Below are 12,008 nucleotides of genomic sequence, written 5' to 3'. Positions count from 1 at the left end.
TTTTTGGAAGACAAGCCAGTCCTTTCAACACACCTCATTTCCTGGTTGCCAGGCAAGTGGCTGTGAGCAGTATTTTCTGCTCTTTACTTTGGAGTGAGAGCCCTTCTGGGCTCTCAGCCTCACCCCCTCCCATTCCTGTAAGCAGGGGAGATTCAGGCACTCTCTACCAGGTTTGTTGTGGCTTCTTCTTTGCTCCTTGGTTTTTGAGAGCTGTTCTTGTAGTCCAGAGTTGGTTTTTCACACTGATTGTTCATAAACTAGTTTGTAATCCAGTTCGGTGGTGTGAGCTGGGAGTCTGTGCGTCTGCCTACTCTGTCAGAAGCCGATCAATGCCTGCTGGCTGACAAGGTCACAGCACGAGAAGATCCACAACTTCTGGCTGACAAGGTCACAGCAGAAGAAGATCCACAACTGCTGGCTGAGAAAGTCACAGCAGAGAAGACCAATGGCTGCTGGTTGACAAAGTCACAGCAAAAAAAGGCACAATGATACTTCCCCCTTTGACCTTTGAATTAATTTGGATTTTTATCCCCCCTTTTCTGGGGGGGTGTGCTATCATTGATGGCACAGGGATAATAGTACCGTGCTTTCCCTGTAGATTCATAGTAATTTCTTTGGTAATGAGACAGAGGGTGTGAGTTCCACAGAAAAGCCTGTAAACCCATTTGCCTGGGCTCATAGATATCAGAGGCTGGCTATGATATCCCTCGAAAAGGGTTAAGTTTGTAGGAGAATTCCTTCTTATTAATCATGTTAGAAAAAATAGATTGTGACTTATGAATAGGTAGGAAAGAGTAACTATACACAGAAGCACCTTTCAGCCTTCACTTAATTCATTAATTTACCTCCCTAGCCTTTTCTAGAGTAAAGAAACTTTCCTTTCTTCTTGCATACCTGACCTGTAGGTGGTGGAACACTCTGAGAAAAATAAAGTTAGAACTTAACTAGTGTATGAATATAGTAGATAAATAAAATTTGACTAGACAATAGAATCTTAGGTAAGGTAGAGTTTTTAATTAGTACTGACCTTTTAGAAGTTTGTACTAATATTGTTATTGCTATTCAAGTTATTGTATAACTGTACTTTGAATGACTTACCACCTGATTTATAGCTTATAGAAATGAATAAAGTGTTACCTAGAAATATGTAACCATAGTGAAACAAAAACAATTATTAATCAATGTATTCAAAATACCATGTGATTGTAACTTAGTGTGTGTGTATAAAACTAAAGCTAGACCAGCATTTGGCAGAGATGCCTGGCAGTAAATACTAAAGAGAAAAAGGAATCCGGCTCTCTCACTCGATTCACGCTAACACCATCTCTTACTGTGGGACCCCTGGATTCCACTCGGGGCTGGACCCTGGCACTACTCCACTGCCACCTTCAGGTCTCTCTCTGCTTGATTTTATTATAAACTTTAAACCACTTAAAAAGAAGTAAAGTTTATTTTTTAAAAAACAGCAACAACACTACAGTCTTAAGCCAGAAACCAAGCATCAGAACCAGACTCAGACACAACAGAGAGCTTGGAATTATCACACAGGGTATTTAAAATCATCATGATTATTATGTTGAAGGTTCTAAAGGATAAAGTAGACATTATGCAAAAACAGATGGTAATATAGCAGAGAGATGAGAGTTCTAAGATGGACTCAAAAGGAAATGCTAGAAATCAAAAACACTGCAACAGCAATGAGAAATATATGGTCTGTGTGGCTGACAGTGAATCTCCACACCCAACACTAAGGTAGGTCTGGGAGGAAAAACCCTAGCACTGTGGGGTCTTAGCTTGGAGAAGTATTGACTTCTTTAAAATGTCAAATATTTTAATTCATAAACATGATCCATCTCTTATTTAAGGCTTCTTTAATTTCTCTAAGCAACATTTTCTTGATTTTTCATATAATTTCCTGATGTTGCTAACATAGATATAAAAACTGTTGTTTTTGGATGCAGCAATTCTGCTAAATTCACATATCAGTTCCAATAGTTTGCTTTTAGGGTACAGGGAATGTTCTATGGACTCTACCTTGTCATTGGAAACAATAATGTTTTCCTTCTCTTTTTCCAATCACTTTGCCCCATACTCATTTTTGTACCTCATTGTTCCTTCTAGAAGTTTTATTAAAATGTTTGAAAATAAGTAGTGGGAGTAACCACCTCATCCTTCCCCTGACCTTAGGGGAAAAGTGTTCAGTATTGTACTCTTCAGCATGACCGGAAGCCCAGGATACAGAAGTCCAGTGAATCCAGTGTCTCTTGCATAAATGTTTTTTTTAATCCTAATTTGTATTTAGTTTACATACAGGTTTTGAAAACATTTGTAAATTCTTAGTCACAGTTTCACATATGGAGATACCCCACAATAATATTCTGAATACCTAACTTTTTTTGAAAAGTGTTAGTATCTGGCATTTCTGCCTAACAGAATGAGCTGGGGCTGAGCAGAGCTGCCCGGTTAATTGCCGCCTTCTCCCGCTGAGTGCAATGGCCTCCCCTTCGCTGAGGCCAAAGATCCCTCCAGCAGGAGGTTTACTCAACATTTCTCAGCAGTTCATCTTTCTTGGCCCGAGGCAGGAAGGCAAAGTCCACGTGCGCCCTCTACTGGACAAAGTGTCCTCAGCACACTCGACAGGTAAATCATGGATCCACCACTCAGATGCCCAGGATCCAGCTCTCCTCCAACACAATTTGGACAGACAATAAAGTAGGAAAAGAAAATAGCATGGGAAAATCTATAAGGAGTATTTTAACCGATTAACCTTATGAAACAAAAAAGACTGTAAACTGTAGCAACTTCCCATTTATAAGGAAATTTAAAAAACTTTCTTTTTAGATAGAAGCAATGATTAGACAACAGAATGAAAACAAAACTCGAAAGTCTAGGAGAGGCCTGACCTGTGGTGGCGCAGTGGATAAAGCGTCGACCTGGAACGATGAGGTCAGCAGTTCAGAAACCTGGGCTTACCGGGTCAAGGCACATATGGGAGTTGATGTTTCCTGCTCCTCCCCCCTTCTCTCTCTCTTTGTCTCTCTTTCTCTTCTCTAAAAAAAAAAGAAAAAGAAAAAGATTTAAAAAATAAAAATTATAAAAGAAAGTCTAGGAGAAATAATTAAAGAGAAAATAATGACAAGTAAAAATAAAAAGTACTTAGAAGCATACAACACAATACTTGGCACACAGAAAGTAAAACCCAGTGGCATAGAGTCCATGAACGGGATAATCCCCGGGCTGCAGGGGAAAGAACCAGAGGTGACAGTGGTGAGGGAAGGGGGCAGCTCTGGAGGAACCGAATTGTTTATGGATCCTTGGTTCTGTTCCTGGCTCCTAACTGGAAAGCTTCAGATGAATGGATGACTTTTCAGGAACACATAAATTATAAAACCATTCTGAAGATGGAATGACCATGTTAATTAGCTGAATAACTATAAACTAAACTGACAGAATTATATGACATTATTTTAAACTACTAACAAATGGTAAATTCTGATTCAATGTAAACTAAAGATTGAATTAAAAAGCTTCACATTATCTGCATAGAGCCAGCAGCACATAATATAAAACCTAATGTGATAATGCAAAAATGGAAACTATAAAGCTTCCAAATGAATGTTGATGCAAAAATTCCAAGTAAATTACTAGCAATAGAAACATCCAGTAAGTTAAATAAATTAATTATATATATACATACATGCACACTATATATACATATATACATTATTATATATATAGTATATATATTACACACACACACACACACACACACACACACTCCAGGGCCAAAAGGATATTACCTAGGAGTGGAAACATATAGAAATGTTACAATTACTTTTATAATGATGGTTGTTCTATAATTTAGTTGTAATTTTGATGTGGTCATGGGAGAAGGTAAGCATAGCATCTATATAATCCTCTGTTTTGACCAGAAGTCCTCATAAATCTTTTTTTATTAATTTTAATGAGGTGACATTGATAAACCAGGGCACATATGTTCAGAGAAAACATCTCCAGGTTATTTTGACATTTGATTATGTTGCATATCCATCACCCAAAGTCAAACTGTCCTCCATCACCTTCTATCTGGTTTTCTTTGTGCCCCTCCCCTCACCCCACTCCCTTCCCTCTCCTTTCTTCTCCCCCCTCTCCTGGTAACCACCACACTCTTCTCCATGTCTCCAAGTCTCATTTTTATGTCCCATCTATGTATGGAATCATATAGTTATTAGTTTTTTCTGATTTACTTCTTTCACTCAGTATAATGTTATCAAGGTCTATCCATGTTGTTGTAAATGATCTGATGTCACCATTTCTTATGGCTGAGTAGCATTCCATAGTATATATGTACCAAAGCTTTTTTTTTTTAATTTTTATTTATTGATTTTTTTTGTTTTTACAGAGACATAGAGTGAGTCAGAGAGAGGGATAGACAGGGACAGAGAGAGATGAGAAGCATCAATCATTAGTTTTTCATTGCGCATTGCAACACCTTAGTTGTTCATTGATTGCTTTCTCATATGTGCCTTGACCGCGGGCCTTCAGCAGACTGAGCAACCCCTTGCTGGAGCCAGCGACCTTGGGTCCAAGCTAGTGGGCTTTTCCTCAAACCAGATGAGCCCGCACTCAAGCTGGTGACCTCGGGGTCTCGAACTCGGGTCCTCTGCATCCCAGTCCGACACTCTATCCACTGCGCCACTGCTTGGTCAGGCTGTACCAAATCGTTTTAATCCACTTGTCCACTGACAGACAACTTGGGCTGTTTCTAGATCTTTGCTATTGTGAACACTGCTGTCATAGACATGGGGGTGCATTTCTCCTTTTGGAACAGTGCTATGGTGTTCTTGTTCTTGGGGTATATTCCTAAAAGTGGAATAGCTGGGTCAAAAGGCAGTTAGATTTTTAATTTTTTGAAAAATCTCCATACTGTTTTCCACAGAGGCTGCACCAGTCTGCATTCCCACCAGTAGTGCAGGAGGGTTCCTTTTTCTTCACATCCCTCAAAAATCTTTTTTTAAAATAAATCTTTATTTAGGTAAATCAAAGGAGACTATGTATATCACTTCCCTACAGCTCCCCACCAAAAAAAAAAAAAAAAAGCCACTTGTAAAATTCAGGTATCTTTTGCAACAAAAATAATTTTATATAAGATTTATTTTCTTAACCTAGAATTCTATTTACCTTCCTATCTATCAGATCACATATAAACAAAAACAAGTTAAGTGTTTCATTGTCAAACACTACATCAACCCCGGGACTCAGTCCTTGGACCACTTCTCTGTGCCGTCTTTACCTCATCCCCAAAGCAACCTCTTTCAGCCCAAAGGTCTTACGTGATAGCCCATATTGATAACTCCTACATGTATAACTTCATCCTCAATCTCTCCCCAGGGCTGCACATTCGTGAATTTAATTGCCTGTGTTGGTATCTAAAGTGGGTCTCTAACTCCTGTGTCCCAACTTTCCCCTAGATTTCTGCTCCCTGCTCTTCCCACAGCTTTCTCCATCTCAGGAGACCTTAACCCATTTTCCAACTCCTCAGTCACTCTGTCTCCCCACCTTCTCTCACACCCCACACCCAGTCAGATGTAGCCATTCAGTCGTATCCAGAATTCACTCTTCTCCTTTTCTTCCCTTCTCTGCTCATTCCTTTCTTTCATTTTTTTTCTTTCTCTTCCTCTTCTGATCCACAGACCTTAAAAGTCACCAGGTATGGCAGAGACAGGTGTGTATCTGTGCAGAGTGGCTCTAGAATGAGGGGTCTCAAAGAGAGTGAGCAGGGTGTCTACCCAAGCGTGTCAGAGAGGAATGTCAGGACCCCAGCAAGGTGAGAGGGAATGGCATGTGTTTCCACTCAGGAGGACCCGGCAGGGTGATGAGGGGCCCTTGATGAGGTGGGGTGGGGCATAACGATAATTGTACAAGGACATTCACTGCAGCACAAAAGAAAACCCACGAATCTGGGTGAGTAGAAAAACACCAGGGGGAAATGCCTATAATATATGGTCCAAGGTCAGGGAGTCAGGAAGGGGCTTGTGTAGGAGACAGTCAGGGTAAGCTCTCTGGCTTGATCAAATTTACCAGGGAGACCTAAACCCAGACAGGAATCGGGAGGGCCTGTAGGAGGCGCTCTCATACCCTGTGTAGTGTGAAAGCCCTACGGGAAATACTCCATGATTACAACAGAGCTCTATGGTCCTAACAGCCATTCCTTTACCTCCCACACCATCTCCTGCAAAAAGGGCTTCCTTCTTGCTTCTTCCTAATTGGGGATAAAACACTGGGGATAAAATACCCAGTCAGCTTTTGCTTGCAGTACACAGGCAATTGGAAAGACCCCTGTGGGGGCCCCGTAAATGGGACAGGGAAGGAACTGGCAGTCAGTAGGTGTTGGAAGAACGGACAGGTAAAGTGAGTCGACATGACCCCAGAGAGAAGATAAGATACTTATCATAAATTGACCACCAGGGAGAGAGGCTGGTCTTCCCCTGGGGAGGCTTTGAAAAACTCTGGGATGACAAATGACACCAACATGTTGCACCCTGTCCTCTATGGCTGGTCACCCTGAGGTTCAGAAGAACTTTCCAGCAGGACCTTTCTGTTCAAGAAAAGAGAGACCAGCAAGCCCTGAGCACACGCCTGGATCAGGCACTCTGTTGGTTGACTTCTGTGTTGATTTATTATTTCATGCTCACAACCACCTTTGAATGGCATGCTTGGGCTCTGCTGTACAGAAACGGAAACTGAGGGGCAGAAATGAAGTGAATCACCTCATGACAATGCCTTAGGAAGCACTGAAGCCTGCATGTGAGACAAGTCACTGTCATCCCGTCACCTGTCTTCTCTGCCCTGCCTGGGCAAGCACACACAGGAGTTAATGTTGATATTGTCACAAGGTCTCCTCCTGCTGCATCTGTTACTCCTCACTTCTTCCCCCAAAAGGCCGTGATGCATGCGGCCAGGACCGAGCTCTGAGCGAGTCCTCACTTGCTTGTCTTCTTGATCTCTGAGTACTCAGGGGAGATGGTGGCCTCCTGGTCCTGAGGCTCCCATGGCCTTATCTCGTCAAAGCTGAGGCTGGTGCCCTGGAGCTCCTGTTTCTCCCCTGATTGAGGCGCATCCCCAGCAAGTGCCACTTGGTCTGGGGGCCTGTGTGGCCCAGGCTTTTGCTTGAAACCCTGAGTGAACGGGAGAGAAGGGAGTCAGAGAATAAGGCAAACATGGTCCTGTGGGGAAGTAGGGCTGATAAAACTTTTTTTTTTTTTTAATTTAAGCTAGAGAGAGATACAGAGACAGAAAGGGAGAGAGATAAGAAGCATGAACTCGTAGTTGAGGTACCTTAGTTGTTCATTGTTTCTCATACGTGCCTTGACTGGAGGGCTCCAGCTGAGCCATTGACCCCTTGCTCAAGCCAGCAACCTTGGGCTCAAGCAAGTGACCTTGACCTTCAACCCAGTGACCTTAACCTTCACGCCAGATCACTGTGCTCAAGCCAATAACCTTGGGATTATATCAATAATCCCAGCCTCAAACCAATGACCTCTCACTCAAGCAGGTGAGCTTGAGCTCAAGCCGGCAACCTTGGGATTACAAACGTGTGACTTCAGCATCCTAGGTTGATGCTCTAACCACTGAGCCACCAACAATCACGCTGATGAATCTCTTTTATTCATCCCTTTATTCCACACCAATTCTTATGAACTCACCAATTCACTTACTTATTTAAAATTTTGTAACATTACAATTGATGAGACCATATTGAGGGTTTACTGATCACACACATTTCTTCTTCATAAACAGTATGAATGATACTCTTAATACCCCCATTTACAGAGAGGGAAACTGAGGTGAGGAGAGAGGATGTAATATTCCCAGAGTAGGTAGAAAGTAATAGTTTTGGGGAGATGGTTCCGGCAGCCTGTACTCAGCAGAGGGAGGTGGGCTCAGTGGTCAGCAGGGTGGGCAGGAGGCTGACCATGGGCTCCGGGAGATGGAGGGGAAGGAGGGGAAGTCAGCTTCCATCTGTCTGTCCGGCTGACCACTGAGGGGTGAGTTTGGGGAGATGCTGAGGAGCTCAGTCTGGACTAATTGAAGGGAGATGCCCAGCACCCCACACTGCATGAGAAGACACCCCACCACTCACCCAGCTGGCTGTTCCCACGACAGGGTCCTCACCGTCCCTGATCTTGGGTCTCCTGGCTGCTGGCTTCCTGCGGGCTCTCACTCTAAGGGAAGAAGTCAGCAGCCAGAGTGGCTCAGGCACAGGTCGGCAGGGGCCCCCTCTCCCTGACAGGATGACTGAGGCACACGGACCCTGGGACCAGACTCGGAGACCCTCCTGACATGCAAGTGAGTACTACATTTCCCGGGTGACCAAGACTGAATTTTCATAATGAAAGGCCCCTCTTACATGCTGAAACTTGTACAAGAGAGATCACTACAGTGTTGTTCATGATAAACATGGAGGAGAAACAACCCAAATGTCCATCATAAATAAATGTACAAGTAAATATGCCCCATTCATGCCATGAAATATTATTTGGAAATAAGAAAGTACTGACACAAGAACCTTGACAACACCGTGCTCTGTGAAAGAAGTCAGTCACAAAGGACCATGTACTGAATGAGTCCATTCACATGAACTGTGCAGAATGGGCAGGTCCTGAGAAAGGACATCGGTCAGTGGTGACTAGGCTGGGGCGGGGATGGGGGAGGGTGATATTTGAGGGATGTGAAGTTTCTTTATGCTTTTATTGTTATCATTTTGGTCAAATAAAACAGTTTTAATATTGATTGTGATAACAGGTTCCCAACTCTGACTAAATTAAAAGTCATTGACCTGTACACTTTAAATATGTGAGAATTTTACCTCACACAAGCTGTTACCTCTTTGCGTTCCCCCTCCCCATCAGAAGTCTCCTCTGGATGTACTCTGCTCTGTTTTTGTGGGATTCCAGTGTTCTCTATTCTCCCTTATAACCCAGCTCCCTGTATCCCCAGGGCACAGACTTACATGTAAAGGAACAGGAGACACAAGCACAGGGACAGCAGGGCCATGACACCAGCACCTCCAAGAGAGGCAGGAACCACTCCCACCCTGGACACGGACTTCCCTGCAGAGTAGAGGGCATGAGACCACCCACCACAGGACTCAGTCTCTTGTCTCCCCACCTCCTTGCAGAACCCAGTGTAGGTTCTGCTCAGACAGGAGATGGAAGGCCCTGTCCTAGCAATCACTCCCCAGCTCCATCTTCTCTGTGACCCCCTCTTCTCCCTAAGCCTGTCCCCCATTAGACCCCCTGAACTGGCAGCAGCAGGACAGCTGTTCTCTGAGTCCCGTGGACATTGCTGGCCTCACAGCTGAGTCTGAGGCCAGCACTGAGCTCCTGGCTGAGGCTCAGGGAGCTGTTGCCCCAGGGCCCAGCTGAGCTGGATGTGACCCTGCAGGAGGCATTGCTGTGGTTCCCCTCCAGCAGCCCCGCCCCCAGCCGCCAGCGCAGGGAGGGGGCCGGCTGGGCTCGGGAGGAGCAGCTGCAGCGCAGACCCTAGTCCTCTCAGGAGCAGGAGGGGTCCAGCAGCTGCGGGGGGTCTGTGGGGAGGGAGGAGAAAGGTCAGTGGTGCCTCTGCCCTCCCAGGACCCAGGTGACCTGCCCCCAGGTGTCCCCACACTCACAGATCATGGAGAGACTGAGAGAGAGAGTCTGGGAGCCCAGCGGGTGCCGAGCCCAGCAGGAGAACTACCCATCTTCCCCAGTCCCCACGCGGGCAGCTCCAGGATCGCAGTGCTGGAGATGGGGGTGGCATTCAGGGCTGGGGACCCCCGGAACCAGCTCAGCTCTGCAGTGGGGTTACTGTCGGCCTCACAGAATAGACGCACAGCCTCACCCTCCGGGATGGGCAGGGAGGAGGTGTTCTGCAGAATCTTCAGGGCTTTGGGGAGAGAAATGCAGGGGCGGAGGTGTGGAACACAGATGCAAACATCACAAGATGAAGGAGGGAAGGTGATGATTTTCATCCTCACCTCCTCAGGTCTGATCCCACTGGAACTGTGATGCCCCCCTCGGTCCCATAGTGATCTCAGGGGCCCAGAATCTCAGCCTCAGAAAAGCTAGGTTCCTCCTACCTGTGACATTTCTGAAGGAGATGCCTATGGTGAGGTTCCAGGTGGTATCTGGGACAGAAAGACATGGCCCCACTTCAGAGGGGAGGAGCGGATGGAAGTCACCCAGAACCCAAGGAGGGTGGTAGGAACCAGGAAGGTGGGTTTGCTGTCCTCTGATCCCTCCCCACCTGCACTCAGATCCATGCACAAGTGTTTTCTTAGCTTGTTCTACCCTACACACACACACACACACACACACACACACACACACACACACACACACACCAGTCCACTGCCCTCAGAAATCCAGCCATCCCTTTAGTACTCACAGGACACATAAAGCTGGATGCTTCTCTGTGTGGTCACACAAGCTCCTACAAGTGTCACCAGACAGGTGAGGTTGGTGCCATGGTCCTGGGGCCTCGGGGTGAAAGTGAGCACCGAGGAGCCAGGAGTCTTTGGATTCACCGAGTCAAGAGCACCCCCCACCCAGGAGAAGGTGAGATGACTTCCCCCTTCACAGGCCCCTGGCAGGCTGCAGGTCAGCTGTGTGGGGTGGCCGGACTCCAGAGGCTCCGGAATATGGATCTCGGGTTTCTCTGTCAGGGCTGAGGGGGAGACAGGGAGGCGATTGGGCACACGGGAAGGGGACCCAGAGTGTGGCCCTGAAAGGAACCCATGCCTCAGGGCCCAAGCTCACCTCTAGTCTTATCTCATGAGACAATCCTGGGCACAAGGTCTGGACAGGAAGTGTCCCAGTGTCCTGTTACCATTCTAACTCTGGGTTCCATGTCTCAGGGTCCTCCCCTGGGCACCTCCAGTACCTGTCACCTGCAAACTCAGCTTCTTATCTTGGTAACTGTATCTCACAGAAGTTCCTCTCTCCACTCGGAGTAAGTAGGTTCCTGTGTCGCTGATCCTGGCGTCTCTGATGCTCAGGGAACAGTCGTTGTTCCTGGGGTCCGCGAGGAGGAATCGGCCCTGGGTGTCTCTCATCACTGGTTTGCGTGGGTTGTTTGTGGCCACAAGATCATTGTAATATGACCTGTCTCCACGCAGGTACCAGTAGGTGTAGAGTGTGCTGGGGGAATGGACCAAACCCCACGGGTAGGAGAAGGAGCAGGACACATGGACGCACAGACCCTCCTGCACCCTCACCGATTCCTGCACTCGGAGCTTATAGCCTGGTTTCTCTTGCAGGGACCCTGTGGGGACACAGAGTCTCAACTGCAGTTTTGGCCCCTCTCTCAACTGCCCCTCCCCCCCTCCCTCAGCCCACTCACCCCCCCACAGCAGGGGCAGCAGCGGCACGGGCACCATGTCTGCATCTGACAGGGCAGAGCGGGTCCAGGTCCCAGCGTCCGGGAGGGAAATGCCTAGCTGTGTGGTAGGTGGGGCTGAGGACCCTGCACAGGAAGCCGTGGGCCAGTGAGTTCTGGCCAAGGCAGGAAGTGGACCCTGGCCCCACAGGTTGTAAGGAGTGTGAAGGGGGCTGAGAAACCATTATTTCTCACCTCCAACCCAGCCCTGAAGTTGGATTTGCTGAGACCACCAGACGTTGAGAATCTTGTGCAGATGTGACTCTGAAAGTGTTCACCTTACAGATGATGTTTAAGTCGAGAGGGAGGTCACCCAGGAGCCATCGTGGTCACAGCTGGTCCTGGTGACTGAGGCAACCTACTCTCCAGCTGAAATTACTAAACTTTCTGGGAAACGATAATTTTTAAATTTTCTTCAGGCCACTCAAGTGCTGGCAAGAGAGAAAGTCATTTAGATCCAACTCCAGTGGAGAGTGGAGCCCAGGGAGAAAGCTGAGCACTAAAGCCCTTTCTTCTAAGGGCTTTTGGGGACATGGATTGCACAAGTGTTTGCCCTCAAGGGTCTGAGGATTTCTGGGTCAGAGACA

The 12,008-nt window shown here is 46.5% G+C and overlaps 2 pseudogenes; both read right to left on the bottom strand.

Moving 5' to 3' along the window:
- LOC136397102 (sialic acid-binding Ig-like lectin 14) overlaps nt 1-12,008 on the bottom strand; it is an 83,241-nt pseudogene that overhangs the window by 36,777 nt on the left and 34,456 nt on the right.
- Nucleotides 6,719-11,422, bottom strand: LOC136397105 (sialic acid-binding Ig-like lectin 5; annotated as a pseudogene).

Source organism: Saccopteryx leptura, chromosome 3 (genome assembly GCF_036850995.1).
Source record: "Saccopteryx leptura isolate mSacLep1 chromosome 3, mSacLep1_pri_phased_curated, whole genome shotgun sequence".
Taxonomy (NCBI): Eukaryota; Metazoa; Chordata; class Mammalia; order Chiroptera; family Emballonuridae; genus Saccopteryx; species Saccopteryx leptura.
Note: the sequence above shows the minus strand (reverse complement) of the source record. Positions and strands in the feature narration are given on the sequence as shown.